The sequence below is a fragment of the Indicator indicator genome, chromosome 6 (assembly GCF_027791375.1).
Source record: "Indicator indicator isolate 239-I01 chromosome 6, UM_Iind_1.1, whole genome shotgun sequence".
NCBI lineage: Eukaryota > Metazoa > Chordata > Aves > Piciformes > Indicatoridae > Indicator > Indicator indicator.
This window is the reverse complement of record NC_072015.1, coordinates 31,240,159-31,261,994: the sequence shown is the minus strand read 5'-3', so window position 1 is coordinate 31,261,994 and position 21,836 is coordinate 31,240,159.

The window sequence follows — 21,836 nt, the reverse complement described above, 5'->3', positions numbered from 1 at the left end:
GCCACCACTGCCCTGGGCAGCCTGTTCCAGGGCTTGACAACCTGTCTGGGGAAAAAATTGTTCCTCATGTCTAACCTAAACCTGCCCTGGTGCAATTTGAGGCTGTTTCCTCCTGCTTTATCACTTGTTTCAAGGACAGACCAGCTCCCACCTTGCTCCAAACTTCTTCCAGGGAGTTGTAGAGAGTGAGAAGGTCTGTCTTGAGTCTCCTTTTCTCCATGCGAAGCAACATCATCTCCTGCCTCTGGGGAAAGGATGCTTGGGCACCTTGGGGTGTGTGGCTGCCTCCCAGAACCTACTCAACTCCAAGAAGGAGATGGGGAGCACTGAGGATGAAGCACTGAAAGAGACGAAATTCTGAGGATGGGGAATACCAAGGGATAATTTCTGTGGGGCAGGTGTTGGTCACCTTTCTGGGTGATGGGAAGGATGGTGCCAGGAAAGGCCTCATCAAGGAGCCCGGAGGAATCACAGAATCCTTTGGAAGGGACCTTAAAGATCACCTAGGCCAACCCCCTTGTAGTGAGCAGGGACATCTTCAGCTAGATCAGGGCCCCATCCAATCAGACACAACTCACTACATAAAAAAAACCATGCTCTTGAAAGGTGATAAAAATGTTTTAGTGGCAATTGAAAATTATTAATAGAAATGGTAATTAATCAAGAATTACATCATGTTTAAGAACTAAAGGACAAAATGCATCATTATGTAGGATAAGTGGATTTTTTTTAAGGCAAAATCCCCGTCAGTGTTTCATCACATTCATTGTGAACACTGTCTTCCTTCTCTCTAGTCTGAATCTCCTGGGTTTAACAACATCGCCCCTTGTCCTGTCACAACAGGTCCTGCTCAAAAGTCTGTCCCCAACTTTCTTACAGACCCCTTTAAGTGCTGAAAGGCTACAAGAAGGTCTCGTTGAAGCATTCTTTTATCCAGGCTGAACAGCCCCAACTCTCTCAGCCTGAATGAGTAGAGGAACAACCCAATACTAAACCAGATACTAACAGCAAACTCCAACTCCAAGACCTGTTACTGTAGAGATAATATAGAATGCCAGGTAGGAAAATGGGCTTAGAGATGATGGAAAAAAAATCAACATTTCTGTCACAAGCCTGTATAGCCAAACAAATGGTTCATATTAAAAAGGGATGGTGACGAAAAGTTGTGGAGGGGCCTCATACATGTTCTGAGACATGCAATCCACTGTCAAGATATCTAACATGTAATTACACCATACCTTTGACAGACACATTCATTATACAAATACAAGCAGATCATATTAAGGTACCAACTCCTTCAATACAGCATAATATGGAAAAAGAATAAAGGTAACAGCAAGTCCTCCCTTACATGCTTGTTTGCAATCGAGTTTCACTGGTATTAGACAGGGTGAAAGCCCAAGTGATTAAAAATCACTCGGTTTTCTCTTCACACTTTCCAAAATACTTCTTTACATTCACATATGCTTCCCATTACTTCAAGCCCTTCACTCCCCTGTATGTGCTCCGAGTCCCTGGTTTCCACATTCTTCTTTAACATTCTTAACTATAAAGGTTTTTCTCAGTGGGATCAAACATCTGGTGGGTGATCCTCAGGCAGATTTCAGGGTTTCTTTTGTTTCTCAGCTTGGCCACAGGTCAGTTTTGATAGGTAGAGAAACCACAGAAAGGGAATCACACAAAATATTTCCAAGATATGGAGAAGAAAGTGTAAAGATCAAAGAGGTTGATGTAAGAATGGGGATTTCCCCCCCACCCCTCCTTTTTAACTTCTTGTACTTTTAAAAATCCCAGAATCCCAGCACAGTAGGGGTTGGAAGGGACCTCTGGGGATCATCTAATCCAACCCCCCTGCTACAGCAGGGTCACCCACAGCAGGTTGCCCAGGATCACAATATCTAGGTCAGTTTGGAATCTCACAGGAGAAGAAGACCCTGCAACCTCTACGGGCAGCCTGCTGCAGGGATCCAGCACCGTCACAGCAAAGAAGCTTTTTCTCATGTTCAGGTGGAACCTCCTGGGTTCCAGGTTGTGCACATCACCTCTTGGCCTGTCAATGGACATCATTGTAAAGGGTCTGGCCCCATGCTCTTGACCCCTACCCTTTAGCTATTGTGGAGATCCCCTCTCAATCTGCTCTTCTCCAGGCTAAAAAGCCCCAGGGCTCTTAGCCTTTCCTCACAGAGATGCTCCAGACCCCTCAACATCTTTGTAGCCCCCACTGGACTCTCTCCAGTAGTTCTCCATCCCTCTTGAACTGGAAAGCCCAGAAGTGGACCCAGAACTCCAAATGTGGCCTCACTAGGGCAGAGTAGCGAGTAAGATCAACCTCCTTCAACCTACTGGCCATACTCTTCTCATTGCACCACAAGAGACTGTTGACTTCCTTGGCCATGAGGGCACACTGCTGGCTCATGGTGAATTTCTTCTCCACCAGCACTCCTAAGTCCTTCTTGGAGCTGCTTTCCAGCACGTCAACCCCTTGCCTGTACCGGTGCAGGGTGCTAATTTTTATCTATGCATTTTTATCTATGTATCACCCTTGCATACACCACACCCCACAGGATGCAAACACCTTTGGAAGTGATTTAGAGGTTCCTGATCATTTCCTTTTTGCTTTTTTCCCTGTTAATAGAGAACAAACCACTCTGCTGACAGAAAGACCAAGTGAAAAAGTGAAGCCTTCATTTTCCTCCAGAGACAAAAAGGGGACAATTACTTCAATTGCATTGTATCACTCTGAAGGGTGCAGGAGGCACTGAGGTCACTGTCTATCCAGCATGCTGTCTCAGGTTCCCTCGGTTGTCCCAAATCCTGACCCATTTCTGCTTTTTCACAGATATTTAGTCCTCTGCAATCCTCCTGAGTTTCCTCTGCACCAATGCTTACAGTGACAACAATTGAGAATGGCAGAGGCAGGAGCAAAGACCCTGTAGGATTTCTCCTAAGGAATACAAATGCTTAGATTTTTATTCTCCACCACCTGTGCTGTTAAATTTAAATAAATTGAGTTATTTCCACACAAACCAAGTGTTTCTGTTTGGGGTTGCCCAGCTAGGAAGTACTGTGTGTCCATACACACATTTACAATATTACCTGAAGGGTTAATACAGGAGATTAAAAATGAAGAAAACCATGTGATAAATCCTAGCTAATCCATCACTTTTGCAGCGCTTCGTCTCTTTTTGAGGTTCCCTTTACAGCAGTGATTCTCACTGCTCAGCAATGCTTATTTTAAGTGCTGGGTAACACCCTTCTACATACTTTCTAACTTCCGCACCTAAATGATAGAATCATAGACTGATTTTCGTTGGAAGGTTCCTTAAAGATCATCTAGTTCCAACAAGCCCACATGGGCAGGGACACCCTCCACTAGACCAGCTTGCTCAAGGCCATGTCCAACCTGACCTTGAAGACATCCAGGGAGGGAGCATCCAGGACCTCCATGGGCAACCTGTTCCAGTGTCTCACCACCTTCACTGTAAAAAATTTCTTCCTAATCATAGAATAATTCAGGTTGGAAAAGACCCCTGGTATCATCAAGTCCAACCTTCGACCCTATTCTACAAAGTTCACCCCTAAACCATATCCCCAAGTACCACATCTAAATGAACTTTAAACACATCCAGGGATGGTAACACACCCACCTCCCTGGGCAGCCTATCCAATGTCTGCTTACTCTGTGATTGTCTTTTTCCTAATATCCAGTCTAAATTTACCCTGTCGCAGACTGAGGCTATCCCCTCTTTTCTATTGCTAATTACCTGTGAGAAGTGACCAGCACCAACCTCTTCTCTACAACGTCTTTTCAGTTGTAGAGAGCGATGAAGTCTCCCCTTAGCCTCCTCTTCTTCAAACTAAACAGCCCCAGCTCCTTCAGTTGCTCTTCATAAGATTTATTCTGCGGTCTAAATCTACTCTCTTCCAGCCTAAAGCTATTCCCACTTTGTTCTACCACAAGCCCTAAATAAAAACAATCTATCATGATCCTGCAGGATACAGACGCTTTCAGCTACATTTTCAGCTTAGTCGACAAGGATTGTATTATATCACTTTCATTTCACTTGATTAGAAATTATCTCTGAACAAAGCACTTTGAAAATTCCAGCTCTGCAACTGTAGTATATTTCCGGTGAAAACTGGGATGATAAAGATGCTAAACCACAACATCCCAAGGCCACACTGCACAACCCTGGAGAAGCCAAATCCTGCCGACTCACGGAACAACTCTTCTGTGCACAGATCCACCCTTTGTTTGCAAAGCCCAATGTACTCTGTACGCACAGAGATCCTCCCCGCTGGGATTTATTCCGACGTGATAAAGTCACCCAGTTATTAATGCTTTTTGTGTCAAAAAGCTCAAGAGATAAAACTCATGAGAAACAAGAATTCTTTTGTAGCCTCTTACAAATGATTTGATGTTTTCTCCCGAGACAACGAGCAGTCATTTACTGGTACATGAGACCTCCATGAAACATGTCACCTGCTGTGAATAACACATTTAACACATTTCAAGAAGTTTCTGTCAACTTGAGATCATGCCTGACATGCAAAGAAGTAACAATTTTATGTATTTAATAAAGTAATAACCACGCACAGCCCCTGAGGAACTCCCAGCCACTGCACCAAACAAATCTAACAAATAAAAGTGTGAGCACGGTCCTGAGGGTAACATCTACCCCCAGCGCTCTTATTATCTACAACCCAACCACCCAAGCCTTCAAGAAAAACCTGTCAACAGCCAGTTTTTAGCATTGAAGAGTCAATACTTAGGTTTCCACTGCAAACAAAATAAAAAACCCACTCACCCTGCTTAATTCAAGAATTACGTAAGTTATAGCTTCACCTTCACTTGCTCCTTCACCGGAGAGAAAATAAAACCCCACCTAAAATTAGACCTTTCCAGTTCCGCTGCAGCTCCCCAGCAGACACAGCCCAGTCCTGCGACCAAGGCGGAGGCGAGGGGGAGGCTGAGGATGCTGCCACACCCTACTGCCTCCCTCCTCCTTCTTCTCCTCCCAAATCAAATCTGCCCACCCCAGAAGCTGGCTCTCTTCCCATGAGCTGACACACATCCCGACCCATCTCCTCAGTCATACCGAGCAGTTTCGGGGGAGAAAAGATCCATCAGCTGCATCATGGGTGAAGGGAGGCAACTGGAAGAAACTAGTTCAGGGAGAGGCTCAAGCTGTACCGGTCTGATTAAACAATTTAATTGTAATGCTTCCTGATGTGTTTTGTGAGTAGGTCTGCAGCTCAAAGAGCTTTTCTGCTCCTTAAGGGATGAACTTCAAGCAGCTCTTACTCCAATGCAGTGCTCTGGGACTCTGCCCTTGTTGCCATGCAGGTCTCATCCTCACCTTCGAGCTGAAACTTTCTCACCAAGGAGACCAGCTTAGCATTATCTACCTTTGTTACATACATACACACACTGGTGCAGCAAGATGAATGAATTTAACCACATACTGATGATGCAGCATGATGATCTTGACCTTTTAATGCTCTATGAAAAGCCTGTTGTCCAGAGATTTAGAGAAAAAGGGATGCTCTCCAGAGATGTGGAGGAAAAAGAATGTTCTCCAGAGATGTAGAGGAAAGAATGTTCTCTATAGATACAGAGAAAAAAAGAACATTCTCTATAGATTTTAAGGAAAAAGAACATTCTCCAGAGGTGTAGAGGAAATAATGTGCTCCATGGATTTAAAAGAAAAAGTGTTTTTCATAGATTTAGAAGAAATATTCTTCACAGATTTAGAGGGAAAAGACAACTCTCAATCACATCTAACCAAGACTGCAACTCCAAAACTTCCCCTTTTGAAACTCAGTACATCTTTTACAGGAGACTATAAGGCATATTCTCATTTTCTGTGACATTTAGTTGTACTTTCAGCTTTCTGTGGACACAGAGAAATGCTGACAGTATTAAAACTAAACTGACAGAGTGATGATTCAGCTTGCCAGGTGATAAAATACAGATACACGTGGGCCACACCTAACCCAAGAGTATTTCTCTTCTGGCAAGCAGCCCTCTGGGTTATGATAATTTTGACAGAAAACACTTCAAACCCCGTAGTTACTTTAGGCTCACACACTGAGTTGAAACACTTTCTGCCTCCACTAGCAGCACCCTGAGGAACAGGGAAGGAAAACCATCTTTACCTTCCTCAAAATCAGGATTCTTCCCCCTCGCCATGCCAGAGGCGAGGCAGTCCGGGTATGACAGCTCCGAACCCTCAGGGCGGGGACAGCAGGAGGAGGCCCGGGGGACAAGGGAGGGGATGCAGGGGACAGGGGAGCTGGGAGGGCCGGCGGCTTTGCCACTGCAGCGGCCCGGGGCCGCGATGTTCTCCCTACATAACCACACCCGCCGCATTGCAGAACCCACGGGGAGGGGTGTGTGGAAATAACACCCCCCCTGCCCAGAGCCACTGCAAAGCGCGGTGCGCGGTGAGCGGGCAGAGGCATTGAGGTCTGTGTGTGAGGGGGGAAGCGCTCGCCCTGCACCGCCCAGCCGCTGTGCGCAGGGGAGGAGGGGGAGTCAGGGCTGAAGTTTCGCCACAGAAATGAGTAAAAAAATACTGGCACCCACACCCCCCGGGTATAGCTATGGTGGGAGCAGCCGTGTGTGTGTGTCCCTTACAGAGCCACAGCGAGAGGTGTGTGTCCCCCCGCCGCCTCCCCTCGCCCCGGCTTCCCGACTGCCGGCACCCCCTCACGGACACGCCGTCCTCCGGCCCCTCTCCGCGGCTGCTAACTTAAAATGGCTCCTGGCTTCAGATGTGTGTGTGTGTATATGTATATATATATATATATAAATATATATATATAAAAATTAAGGACAGGGGGAAGGCAGATTGTACCTCCCCCAGGACGTCTCCTGCTTCCCCACTGCAGAGAGGACACTGCACCGGGAAGAAGCGGGGGGGGAGAGGGAAAAGGAAAGGCGGGAAGGTACCTTGGAGGCGACGGCGGTACTGGGGCTGCTCCCAGTGGTGGCAGCGGCGGAGGCACCGGCGGAGGCACCGGGGCTGCTCCCGCCGGTACCGTGAAGCTGTTGCTGTTGCCGGTAGTAGTACTGGGGTTGCTCCCGCCGGTACCGTGGAACTGCTGCTGTTGCCGATAATGGTACCGAGGTAGCTCCCGCCGGTACCGTGGAGCTGTTGTAACGGGATCGGGATTGCTCCCAGCAATGGAACCAGGGAGCTAGTTGGGGGGGGTGGGGGGGGGGATTGCTGCTGCCGGTGGTGGCGGCCACGCGTCAGCAGCGACAGCGCAGCCCCGGCTCTGCCCAGAGCGAAGCCTCCACCGCTTCCCAGCAAATCAGGGCTGCGGAGGCTGCTCCGGAGAGAGGGAGGGAAAAAGGGAAAAAATAAAAAGAGGGGAAAAAAAATAAAAAGCAAAAGCGGCGGAGAATGGCCAAAGCTGCATGGCGGGAGGTTTGTGGAGCCAGACTTCCCCCCACGGGAGTCCTCACGAGTGGGACTCCCCATCCCCCCACCCCCCCTTCCCCTGCATCCAGAGGGATCTGGATATTTTTTGACTCAGTTAAATGAATTTTTCTCTTTGGGTGAGTTTAGCTGCTGTGGTTGCTCCCTGGTGATATGGAGACTCGAGAGTTAAAGAGCAAGCTGGGTGATGTCAAGGTATGGTGTTGAGGTACTCGGGGAGGTTTTGGTGGGGTGGTGGGGTACACCAGCCTTTTTGGGTTGAATTTATCATAGAATCATAAAGTCATTAAGGTTGGAAAAGACCTTTAAGATCATTGAATCCAACTGTTAGCTCAGCACTGCCATGTCCCTCAGCACCAGATCTACACAGCTTTGAAACCCGTCCAGGGATGGGGACACCGGCACTGCCCTGGGCAGCCTGTTTTAGACCTTGACATCCCTTTTAGGGGAAGAAATTTTTCCTCACATCCAATCTAAATCCTCCCCGGGGGCAACTTGAGGCCATTTCCTCTTATTCTGTCAATTGTGACTTCAGAGAAGAGACTGAACACCACCTGGCTCCAACCTGCTTTCAGGGAGTTGTAAAGAGCTGGAAGATCTCTCCCCCCAACCTCCGTTTCTCCAGGCTAAACAACCACAGCTCCCTCAGCTGCAACTCAGAAGACTTGTGCCTCATTCTCGTACAATCTGGACCCTATTTCACTCAGCAGCATCACCAGACCCAAGATAAAAACATAGGTCCTACCATTCATCATCTCCTCTTCCGAAAGAATAATGTAACACTGAAAATGACTTTGGAGTTCTCACCACGATACTCAGCACAACATGCCACGTGTCAGAAAGCATCAGAAATCCCACATGTCCAGAAGCCATTCAGGAGGGGATAATCCCATTAGCACCACAACATTTTGGTAAATACCCAGCTCCTCACAGAGCACGTAACCGAGGTCTCTGCACACAAATGAGCAGCCATCAATCTGAAGCTCTGACACAGCATGGTGCTCTGGAGAACCAAGAGTGGCTGGACTTGTTCTCTTCCATGGGAGGAACTTGCCATGGGATGGGAAGTGACAGCTGGTTGTGGAACTGACACACCGTCATAGAATCAGAGAATGGTTTGGGTTGGAAGGGACCCTTAAAGGACCCTGCAGTAACCAGGGACATCTGTAAGAAGAGCAGGCTGCTCAGAGCCCCCAAAGAACCTGACCCGGAATGGTTCCAGGTCTACCACTTCTCTGGCCAACCTGGGCCAGGGTCTCACCACCAGCATAAACAATTTCTTCCTTCTCTCTAGGCTAAATCTCCCTCTTTTAGTTTAAATCCACCCCCCTTGTCCTGTCACAACAGCCCCTGCTCTAAAGTCTGTCCACAGCTTTCTGATAGGCCCCTTTAAGTGCTGAAAGAATGCAAGAAGGTCTCTCTGGAACCCTTTCTTCTCCATCTTGAACAACCCTAACTGTCTCAGCCTGTCCTCACAGCAGAGGGATTCTAGCCCTTAGATCACATCTGTGGCTTCCTCTGGACCTGCTCCAACAGGTTCATGTCTCTCCAGTGCCGAGGACTCCAGAGCTGGACGCAGCACTGCAGGTGGTAAGATCCAAATTATATTCAGGCTTCTGATTTGAATAAGAGAGGAAGAAAAAGATCTCCTTTATTGAGCTGCATCTCTGTAGGGGTTTCAGAAAGGAAAGAGGTTTGGACAGTAGGCAGCAGACGTAACCAGCGAACTCTGATCTGCAGAACTGTGCTGCTCTGTATTTAATGTGGAATCATAGATTTTTTTTTTTTGGTTGGAAGATACCTTTAGGATCAAGTCCAACCACAGCAAGACACATACCCCCTTAACCTGCTATGCCGAAGTGTTAGTGAGTGGATCTGGCCCACCATAAAAGGTGAGAAAAAGGTAGAGACTTCCAAAGGAGAACGCATGCCCTCGCCTAGGAGAGGGCATACCTCCAGTCATGCTGCTGAAATACAGAGACTTGTACGCTCTTCTGCACCAGGAGCTCTGGAAGCTATCATGAATCACAAGGGAATGGACTTGACAGCTGAGACACACATTAGAGGTAACAAGGTTTGATTTGAGGGGAGGAAAAAAAAAAGCAGCAAAGAAAGAAAAGGACTGAGTTGGTTTGAACCAAATTGACTCCCCACACTGAGCAAGGAGACTTAATAATGTTTTTAAAATAATGCAAGATTCAAGAGTTGGTCTTGGTGATCTTAAAAAGCTTTTTTTCCAATCAAAACAATTCTATGATTTAACAGCACAACCTTTCAGAGCTCTTGTACTGCCTGTTATAGAATTGCTCCATGGTTACCACATATTCTGAGATCCCTTTTGTGGACATACTGTGTACATAAAGGGTAACAGGCAGAGACTGGAACCCAGGAGGTTCCATCTGAAGATGAGGAGAAACTTTTGCTGTGAGAGTGCCAGAGCCCTGGAGCAGGCTGCCAGACAGCCTGTGGAATCTCCTCTTGAGAGATTCCAAACCCTCCTGGACATTGTGATCCTGGGCAACCTGCTGTAGGTGCCCCTGCTTTAGCAGGGGAGTTGGACTAGATGATCTCCAGAGTTCCCTTACAACCCCCATTGCTTTGTGACTCTGTGATATAACAACATCTTTCATCTGAAGATCTAGCAGGTTTTAAGCACATTGATTTAACCTCAAAACATCAAGTGGTATTACAGACTGTTCCTTCTAGCAGATCTGGGCAACAAATATTGAGGTAGCTGGTACCTGGGCTATGAACATGGGTCCAACTTTCAGAGTTCTCAGCTCTCACAGTCTTTTTAATGTGGGGGGTTTATTTGTTCTTTCATTTTCAAATGTTACTTCCTAATTTCAAAGTGGGTTATTTTCCACCCTTTGCCCCAACTTCTGTCAGATGGGAGCTCCATGGAAACTGAAAGCTGGACCTTTAAAGGTCCCTTCCGACGCAAATCATACTTGGATTCCTAAGTTTAGGTTTCCATGAATCAGCAATTTTAAATTATTAAAGAAAATGTTCTTCCAGTAATATATATCGCAAGCATAGATCCATACTCTTCTCCTTAGGTTGTAAAGATGAGTAATTCCCCACCACCACACTTCATTGGAGTTACCCAGTGTTCACTGACACAAAAGGTACCTTAGATGACAAGTCCAGGTAGCATTAGAAGACACAGATCTCCTGCACTGCTACAGGACAATAGTGATAGTTTTACTATTTTCTTGCCTTTCTGGAGGTGATCCTTTCAGACCTGGATGTCAGGAGCAAACAAGTTTAATGGTCCTATTTAAGTTAGGATTTGTCTCAACCAATGCAACCTTTGACCTGCAAGAGGTATCTCTTCATCTTCCTCCCCTCAAAGCAGTTTCCTTCCTCATGCGCCTTCCCTGCAATTTCTTCACGCAAGGATCCCCTAAGGGGGGGGGGGGGGGGGGGGGGGTGGGGGGGGGGGGGGGGGGGGGGGGGGGGGGGGGGGGGGGGGGGGTGATCCTACCATAAGCAAGGAGATAAGAGGCGCATCCAATATCATGCTTCTGTGCTGGTTTCTGGGGGGTGATGGACCTGCTGGCGGTTTTAAGTTCTCGTTACCTGTGGAGACGTAACGATTTAGGTGAATGCAGTAGGCCAGGAGGGAGAGGGACTGTATAGGAGCAATTTAATGGACAGAGTTTTCACCTGCGGAGATCATTGAATGAGATCTAGGGGAAATGGGTAATTTAAACAGGTGGCCAATTGTGCTCTGGAGGTTACGGTTCTTCATGGGATCCATGGTGAAGAGACACTTGCAGGGGGAATGCATGAAGGGGTTTTGCAAGGATGTGATGCTCCAGCGACTGCCAGGTCACCACGATCAATCAGTTTGATGGCCTCTGTTAACCACACTCAGTACACTAGGGGGTTTGAAATCCTACAGGGATGGGAACTCCACCAGTGCCATGGGTTACTTATCCCAGCATATGATGGGACACACTGTTTATTCAGGATACCTACAAGTGAAGTAGGGGGGCTGGAACCCCTCTGCTGTAAGGATAGGCTGAGAGAGCTGGGTTTTTTTTAGCCTTGAGATCTCCAATGAGATCTTCTTGTGGTCTTTTAGTACTCAAAGGGGCTGATAAGAAAACTTGGGACAGGCTTTAGCAGGGCCTGCTGTGACAGAAGAAGTAGTGACGGATTTAAACTCAAAGAGGAAGATTTAGACTAGAAAGAAAGGAGGACATGTTTTTACACTGAGGCTGGTGAGACCCTGGCTCAGAGAGGTGGATCCATTCCAGGTCAGGTTGCCTGGGGGGTCTGAGCAACCTGCTCTAGTTGTAGATGCCCCTGCTGACTGCAGTGGGGTTGGACTAGATGACCTTTAAAGGTCCCTTCCTACCCAAACCATTTCTGCTCTACAAAAAGCCAGGGTAGAAGAAAGGCAAAACCAGCCTGTGACATGAAGCAGCTAAATCAGAGGTGGGGAAGGACAAGGTGCCAGCCCACACACCCCCTTCCCCATGGGGCACCAGGCAGAATGCAGCAGCCATAAGGAAAACAGGCCCATGGGGATTCTTTGGCCACAACAAGGGCTTGTTTTAACAGGAGAGAGGACTGGGAAGCCACACGGTCTCTGCCAGGAAAGGATGAATAGGCAACCCTGGAAGAGCAGGGCCAGGGATTATTGCCCAGTCCTGGGAACCGCTGCCCAAAACATTCTTGTGATTCCCTAATTGATTGGCCATGGCATTCAAAATAGCACATTATGGAGAAGCAGGCCACAAAAATGCTATCAAAACCCAGCGAAAGGCCCTCTCAAGCCTGGCCAACAATGAATTAGCTGGGGACAGCACTCTGAAAAATGGCAAGTCCTGGAGAAGCAGAAGCAGCAGCAGCAGCATTACAGCATTATGAAGAAGATATTTTTTAGCAGACAGGAGGTTGGCACTGTCTGTCTAGACGGGTAGATGGGCTTGGAGTCGGACTGCAGGTTTTGTTTTTTTTTTGTTGTTTTGTTCTTACCATATCCACTTCCATTTATTAAAAGCAAACTTGTTCTGGCCATGACTCATGCAGCTTAGCTTTCACCATGGCAAAGAAACTAAATTCTCATCGCTAAAAGCCATCACCAGATGAAGGCAAGATTTAGAAATGAGACCAAATATTCTGTCACGTGTTAAGGTTGGGACAGCCACCAAAGGAGTGCCAGAGGCTCTCCACTAATACCTCTCCCTTCCCAAAGAGAAGAGAGAGGGAAGAAGGGAGAGAGACTGATGGGCTGGGAAAGAAACTAAACCAGCTGGGATGGAAAGAAGAACAATCCAATGAAATAAAGACAGAGATACAAACCAATATCCAAACCAAACCCCTGATGGCAATGATGTCATCATTGTCACCCCTGATGCTACAGGCAGGCACTGGGGAGGTTCCAGACTGGATTCAACAGCAGCAGATGGGAACTGGATTCAGGATCTGGATTCTGGAACTGGATTCAGGAACACATGGATTAGGATTGAGGGCAGAAGGGACAGAATCCTTCTTGGACACCAGCCAGTGAAGAAGAGACTTGACTCTGGTTATACCTTAGCTTGATCCTGAAGATGCCGTCCATGGGATGGCATCTTGTTGACCAGCTGATGACCCTTGTTGGTCACTTGACCTGGCCTGTCTGCTCCTCCCCACAGGTGCCACTTCTGACTTCCTGCACCCCAAGGTGGAACACAAAATGTGGCGGTGCCCTTGGTCTGCCCAGGAGCAAGTCTGAGCAAGAACCTTTCTGCAGCCCAGCCCTTGGCAGTAACTCTCCCCATCAATGCTCTGACTGCTAGAAGCAGCCACTCTCTGTGCAAACCTGTCCTGAGCTTCAGAAAGTGCCCTCACTGAGCAGAGCATGAGCTGAGAAGTCACATTCCTGACTACAATTGGTTCTGATCTAGCTCAAACCAGAACATCTTCTCTTTCTGTCTTCCCTCTGTGCAAATATAACACCCATGGACCTCAGATTGGCCCATATTACCATTGCCACCAAATATCCTAATAGTATAGGTTCAGGTGAGGCATCCCTTAGCACAACTCAGTAACACAGCAGATAAGATTTATTCCTCACATTGTTTTTTTGACCTCACTGCAAGGATTTATGTAGTCTGTCATTTGAATTAAGTCTCACTCTGGCCATCAGTGCCAAATCCATCCCATTTGAAGACTGTTGCAAGAACAATCAGAAAATTTGGCCCCAGTGCCTCTGCAACTGAAATGCTGCCTAGAGAAGATTTGCTGTAATTAATTCAGCCTTGCCCTTTGCCACATCCCCATCTGTAGCTATTCTCTGGCTGAGAGCATTTACTGTATTATCAAGCGATGACCTCCTGCTGAAGTTCTCCAGTCCCCCATTATGAACCAAAAGTAACCAAATTTTATGAATCTAAGATGCTTTGGGATCTACCTGAGGCTGTGCCCAAACCAGGCAAGAATTAGTTTGCAGAGTAATAAACAGTAGTTTTTTCCTCAATTCAGGTTTTTAATTTGTCTATTCATAATCATTTACCTGTGCTCTGATTCCACAGACACTGACTCTAGGAAGCAGAAAATTCAGAAGATTTGCAAAATGCAGTTAAAACAAATTTATTTTAATTAAAATAGAGTTCCCAGACAGCCTGAGGGAGGCAACTACAACTCTAATTTGCTGTTGCCAATCCTAGGACTGAGAACTTCCAAGTTCCAAGCCAAACACCTCTCCTGAGATCACCATGGAACATACTCCTTTACTTAGGTGCTTCTGTAGAGTCACAGAACAGTTTGGGTTAGAAGGGACCTTAAAGATCATCTAGTTCCAACCAGCCCACATGGGCAGGGACACCTTCCACTAAACCAGGTTGCTCAAGGGCCTGTCCAATCTGGTCTTGAACTCCTCCAGGGAGAGGGCATCCATGACCTCTGTGAGCAACCTGTTCCAGTGTCTCACCACCCTCACTGTAAATCTTCCCTCTTCCAGCTTAAAGACATTCCCTCTTATCACTAAAAATCCTTGTAAAAAGTCCCTCCCCAGCTTTCTTGTAGGCCCCTTTCAGGTACTAGAAGGCTGCTCTAAGGTCTCTCCAGAACCTTCTCTTCTTCAGGCTGAACAACCCCAGCTCTTGCAGCCTGAGTCCATCTGTTTCAGTCCATGAAATTCTGGCTTTTTGCCCTCATTTCCACAGTCCCTGTTGTTTTTCCCCACTTGTGGGGCAGGAAAGCAAATCCTTTCCTTCCCCCTTTCCCATGACATGGTCTAGTGGTGAGCACAGCAGTGCTGGGTTAATGGCTGGACTTAAAGAGCTAGAAAGCTTTTTCCAACCTAAATGATTCTATGGTTTTAGTTATAAAACTATATTGAGCTTTACATCTTCTCACAGAGCAGCTAATTCAGAGAAGGATTTAAGCAGGAGTTTACTTTGAGCATAAGCTGAAGTCTCACTGACTCAAAGGAGAGCATTTATTAAGTACTATTAGACACAGAAATGCCACCCTGGATCATAACCACCTTTCACAAATCTCTTGAACAATCCTCTCCCTCATGACACTGATAACAAAACAGCTCTCAGTGGCCAGGTTAACAGGCACAGCCCCCAACTGCTTTGAGATCATTTGTCTTCCTGACTGACCAGGGAGGGAAGGCACTTAATGAGTGTTTGCACAGTAACCCAGTGCAGTTCATACCTTGTCTTAATGAATGTTAATAGCAATTAAGGGAAGATATAGGAGCTTCTTATTAAAAGTACAATGAATGCTTATCATAACCCTGAAGCATTAGAAAAGGCAAGAAGTTCTACTCAGGAATGAGCACATTTATCCTACATGGAATCATTTCTGTTGGAAAAGACCTTTAAGATCATTGAGTCCAACCATTCTCTAACTCTACTAAGCCTGGTGCTAAACCATGTCCTTCAGCACCACATTTCTGCATTTTCTAAGCTCCTCCAGGGATGGGGATTCTACCACCTTCCTGGGGATGCCTATTGCAGTGTTTGAGAACCCTTTCAGTGAAGAACCTTCTTCTAATGTCCAACCTAAACCTCCCTTGGTGGTACTTGAGGCCATTTCCTCTTCTCTTATCACTTGTTACTAGAGAGAAGAGACCAATCCCCACCTTGCTCCAACCTCCTTTCAGGGAGTTGCAAAGAGTGAGGAGGTCTCTCCTCAGCCTCCTTTTCTCCAGGCTGAACAACCCCAGTTCCTTCAGCTGCTCCTCATGACTGTTGTCTTACAGCTCAGCATGCAAAGATCATAGAATCAGAGAATGGTTTGGGTTGGATGGGACCTTTAAAGGTTATGTAATCCAAACACCCTGCACTGAGCAGGGACATCTTCAACTAGACCAGGTTGATCAGAGTCCCATCCAACCTGACCTGGAAGGTTCCAGGAGTGGGACTTCTACCACGTTTCTGAGTAATCTGGGCTTTAGCGTCAGTGTAAAACATGTCTTCCTTCTAGATGGTCTAAATCTCCTCTCATTTAGTTAGAGATTGTCTTCTTTATGGGTGGTAAGATGACTTTATTCTCAAAGGCTCCTTAGAATTACATTTCTCACCTGACTTGCCTAAAGAAGAAATTTAATTTCCTTAACTACCTTTCCTGACAAACTGTCCCTCTTCAATTTTATTCTCTCAGAGTTCCAGAAGAGTATAAAACCCAGATCCGATGTTTGACAATAAATGAACTCCACTCACAGAAGGAGAAAGGGCTGGTGGTTTGAATCTACCCAGCACATTTATTGAAGAGAACAGGAAAGCAAACCCACAAAATACAGGCTGCAATTTTTCTCTGTTAGAAAAGGACGTGTCTGTTCCCAGGCTGCTGCCTCCTCTTGCTCCATCGTCTTTCCTCCCACAGTATTTTAACAGCAGAAGTGGATGCTCTCCACAGACCAAGGACATGGGACAGGGTCTAGGCTGTCCGTGGCTGCCCTAACCCCACCAGGCCAGAATTAGCCAGCCCTTACTCCTCACAGTCTGTCCCATAGTCTGGGAGGTTTCCCCAGCCAGTTCAAAGCTCTGCATTACCAACAGGAGAAAAATCTCCATCTTCACCTCCAGTTGGGTGCTCCACCCTCTCTCTGTCCTGCTCTCTTCACCAAGCCAGCACAAGCATTTATTAAGACTGTGGGAACAACAGAATCCCAGCATGTTGGGATTTGGAAGGGACTTCTGGAAATCATCTAGTCCAACCCCCCTTGCTAAATCAGGGGCACCCACAGCAGATTGCCCAGGATCATTATGTCCAGGGAGGTTTGGTATATCTCCAGAGAAGGAGAGTCCACAACCTCTTTGGGCACTGTGCTCCAGGGCTCCAGCAACCTCACAGCAAAGAAACTTCTCCTCAGGTTCAGGTGGAACCTCCTAGGTTCCAGTTTGTGCCCATTGCCTCTTGTCCTTGGAAAAGACCTTACTATTATGGAGTCCAACCATAACCTAACATCTCCTTGTACAGGGTACCCTGTAAAGTATGCCCCCCACCCTTTAGCTCTTGCTGAGCATCGAGAAGATCCCCCCTCAGGCTGCTCTTTTCCAGGCTAAACAGCCCTAGGTCTCTCAGCTTTACCTACTTCAGAGATGCTCCAGGTGAACAGGAAAGCAAACCAACAATATAAGTTAGAATAAAAAGAGGGAAGAGACAATAAATCTGATCAATTTTACCATGACTCCCCAGTTGATCTCATCAATATGAGACTGCAAAGCCGGGTGTGTGGTGTGACATGACAAGTGGGGATGACGGCAGTCACACTGACACTTCTTTTGGCAGCCACACCAGTCTGTGCTGCATCAGACTTTGGTGTTGGCCACCAGCCTTTATTTACATGAGCAATTGCTCAAGATGATATCCCTAACCTTCAGCCTCTGCTTGACTGTGCTCCCAAGGACCAGTCCACCCTTGGCTAAGACAGGAGCACCGCCAGGAGCTCCTACACTTTATGCCTACAGCTGCTCAGATACCTTCAAAAGGCATTACCTTCTAAAAACATGCTCTAAATTCAGTTTGCAGTTTAAGTCTCACATTTGGTTGATGGGACAGTGCCAGTAAAACTGAGATGAAGGTAGTGAGGAGAGACCACCCCCTGCCTTCCCTCCTTTTCCACAGCTTACTCCCCCTGCAAATCACTCCCACTGCCAGTACTCACAGAGGAAAACTCATTGGCTTCCTTCTAACAGGCTTAAGAAGTGGGGTCTGTGTGAACAAAGCCAAGGGCAACATCCTGCACCTGAGTTGGGTCAGCCTGTGGTGTCAATCAGGGGTAGGGGATGAAGGGCTGGAGAGCAGCTCTGTGAAAAGGAACTTGGGGGTGTTGGTGGGTGAAGAGCTGGAGATGAGCTGTCAATGTGCAGTCACAGCCCAGAACCAGCCATGTGCTGGGCTGCATCCAAAGCAGTGTGGGTGGCAGGTAGAGAGAGGCTGCCCCACGGCTCAGCTCTGCTGAGATCCCACCTGCAGTGCTGGATCCAGCTCTGGAATACTTAGCACAGCACATACATGGATCTGTTGGGGCAGGGCCAGAGGAGGCCACAGCAATGATGCAAGCACTGGAAGCCCTCTGCTGTGAGGACAGGCTGAGAAAGTTGGGGTTCTTTAGCCTGGAGAAGAGAAGGCTCAGGGGAGACCTTACTGTAGCCTTTCAGTACTTACAGGAAAGCTGGGGGCAGACTTCTGTGCAGGGCCTGTTGTGACAGCACAGGGGGTGATGGATTTAAACTAACAGAGGCAGATTCAGACATAAAGAGAAGGAAGAAATTGTTTATTCTGAAGGTGGTGAGACCCTGTCCCAGGTTGCCCAGAGAGATGGTAGTTGCCTTATCCCTGGAACCATTCCAAGTCAGGTTGTTTGGGGCTCTGAGCAACCTGTTCTTGTTGCTGCTAACTGTAGGGGTTTGGACTAGGTGATGTTTAAAGGTCCCTCCCAGCCCAACCCAGTCTGTGAATCTATGTTAACTGAAGTGCAGCTAATTGCTAACTGGACACAGAGCTGTGAAAGGACCTGGGGCATTCTGGGTGTGTATCTGCAGAGGAAAATCTTCTTAATGCCACAGAAATGTTAGTGTTAGATTAAAAGAGAAAGAAAACAATCCAACATCATCTCCAAGTTGCAACTTTAACAAAATACCTGCGCTCTCCCACATGACAAATGACAGATATTTGTCCCCTAGGCACCGAGAAGTCTCCCAAGAAAGGCATCTCAGACTCTCACCCTTCTGAAAAGCTTTTTATACTTTGCAAATAACCAATATCACAACCAGCTTCTCAAATGCAAATGTTTAATTTACCACACATCCCCTCAACCACTGATTTGAGGGCAGGGTTTGCATGGTTGCCACTGGGTTGCTCCTCTGTGCAAACATCTGTCCAGCTGCTCCCGGAGAGAGACGTAGGCACAGCCCGAAGTTGCCAAGCAACATCCTCGGTGCCTTAAGCATAAGGCCAACTCGCCTGCTTTAAATCAGCTCCTGGGAGAAAAGGAGGGATAGGAAAGGCCCAGCTTATATAAGGACCCTTCATACGCACTTAGAAGTGGTGCTGCTTTGCCTCCTTCCCAGAAAATTTCCAAGAACATGATTTCTTCTTGGTGGCAAAATAAAACGTGGCAATTCTTGTCATTGCCTCTAAAAAAAACATCAAAAATAATCTGTGTGCTGAGTTCCTAAGGGCAAAATTGGAATCTAAGCAAAGATTTTGGTAAAAAAACCATTTTCTGGGTGACAACAAAGTTGGGGTTTTTCAGCCTGGAGAAGAGAAGGCTCCAGTATTTCAAGGGGCTGATAAGAAGGCTGGGGACAGACATTTTATCAGGCCCTGTTGTAACAGGGGGTGATGGTTTTAAACAAAAAGAGGGAGATTCAGACTAGAGAGAAGGAAGATGTTTTTTTTTTTAATGAGGGTGGTGAGACACTTGCCCAGGTTGCCCAGAGTAGATGTCCCATCCCTGGAACCATCCCAGGTCAAGTTGTATGGAGCTCTGAGCAACCTGCTCCAGTTGCAAATGTCCTTAGCACCACCAAGCCCTACGCTCCCACTATGCCTTTAGATATTCCTGTCAGGCTAGAGAGAACATATGCAGGAGCTGTATGCCTGCTGACAGGCAGCACTGCTCATGCTGATCATCAGCCTACCACAACATACGCCTCGATTAGTCAAACCAGCTACCTGCCTACCACGGCCACATAGGATATTTAATAGCTGAGCTCCTGCCAAAGCCAAACATGTCCCTTCAAGAAGAAAGGTTGGACTCTGGATTCTTCTAGATCACCATGGCTACACCACCACACCATTTATTTCTCTTACCACAACATAATGTGAATTTGAACGTGCAGCATCTGAGATGCTGTAGCAGCATCCCATGGTATAGAGCCTACAAGTCTTTCCCTGTGCCACCAACATTCTGCAACACAATAAGCAAAGCTCTGGTTTATCTTCCTTTTTCAGGAGATTCTGCTGCTCCTCAGAGGAACCTGACAGTGATGATACAGATGAAGGAAGAAACCTGAGCTCTTACTCTGATGTTCCACCACAAATGAAAAAGTAGAATATACAGCAGCTTGTTCCTGGAGGAATCAGCCTCGAGTTCCACCACAACTGTGGAGATTTTATTTCTTGGGGTGCAAGAATGTCCCAAACCCTCAAGATGTTTTTTTTGTGCAGAGCTCTAAAATAAGGTTCAAAGAAAAAGCATTTTCATGTCACATTTAAATTCTTCACTGGGAAGTTCCATTTTTTTCACTGGTTTTGATGACCAGAAATTAATGATAATTAAAAAGAAACCAGGTTTTAATGAACATTTCATAGAATAAGATAACAAAAAGTCAATCCTTTGCTTGAAATAAATCTTCTGTATTCCATGTCTCCCATGAAATCAAATACATATGTCCACTAGTATGATTAAAGAGAGGCCTTCTGGAGTTAGACTCTCCAGTGATTCATTTACAATCTAAAGAAAAAAGAGATGTTGTTTTCCTGTAATTGACAGATAGGATTGCTCTTTACAACTACCTGAAGTGAGGTTGAAGTGAGGAGGGGCCAGCCTCTTTCATTAGTGTCAGGAACTAGAGGAAATGGTTCCAAGCTGCACCAGGGGAGGTTCAGGCTGGATATTAGTAAGTATTTCTCCACTGAAAGGGTTATCAAACATTGGAATGGTCTGCCCAGGGCAGTGGTGGAGTCACCCTCCATGGGGGTGTTTAAGTGGCATGTGGACCTGGCACTTAGGGACATGGCTTAGAGTTGACCCTTCAGTGATGGGTCAAAGGTTGGACTGGATGATCTTTGAGGTCTCTTCCAACTGGATGTCTTCTCTGATGTTGTGATGTCAAAAGGCACATGAATTATAAGTTTACCTGCTCTAGCTGACCCTGCTTGAGCAGTGGGGTAGGACTAGATGATCTCCAAGGCTCCTTCCAACCCCCACCATGGTGAGATTCATGGATTCTCTTGCAAAGATTGCATCAAACCCAGGAATATTTTATTCACTGACTCTCTTTGAAGCCTCTCCAAACATATAACATTCCTTGTTATTTATCAATTTTATTTAGGCTAATCAAGTAACATTTTGACTTTGTGACTTCCCATTATGTGGTGTGTCTGGAGTTTAGAAAGAAGTCATCAGTCAGTGAACTTAGAAGAGTGGAACAACATTCACCAGGCAGTTCCATCTGGAAAATGTGCCATAAAGCAGCAGTTATCATGCTTTATCTAAATGCAAAGGAGATATTTGGGTAAGATGATGTGGCATGTTACATTTTATCATCTTTAAATCCTTAATACCCTCAGCATCTGTATCAAGAGTACAGCAACTGCTCTTAACCACTTACTGCTGTATTTTTCACAGAACCCAGCATGGTAGGGTTTGGAAAGGGCCTCTGGAGATCACCTCATCTAGCCCCCCTGCTAAAGCAGGGTTGCCCACAGCAGGGTGCCCAGGATCACAATGTCCAGGTGGGTTTGGAATCTCTCCAGAGAAGGAGACTCCACAGTCTCTCTGGCAGCCTGCTCCAGGGCTCCAGCACCCTCACAGCAAAGAAGTTTCTCCTCATCTTCAGATGGAACCTCCTGAGGCTGTTTACCCTGGAGAAGAGCAGCCTTAGAGGGGTGCTCACCAAGAACTAAAGGGTGGGGGGCAAGAGGATGCAGCCAGACTCTTTTTAGTGGTGCCCAGTGACAGGGCAAGGGACAATGGGTACAAACTGGAACCCAGGAGGTTCCACTTAAACATGAGAAGCTTCCTTGCTGTGAGGGTGCTGGAACCCTGCAGGAGGCTGTCCAGAGAGGCTGTGGAGTCTCCTTTTCTTGAGAGATTCCAAACCCACCTGGACATTGTGATCCTGGGCAACCTGCTGTGGGTGACCCTGCTTTAGTGAGGGGGGTGGATTAGATGATCTCTAGAGGTCCCTTCCAACCCCTTAC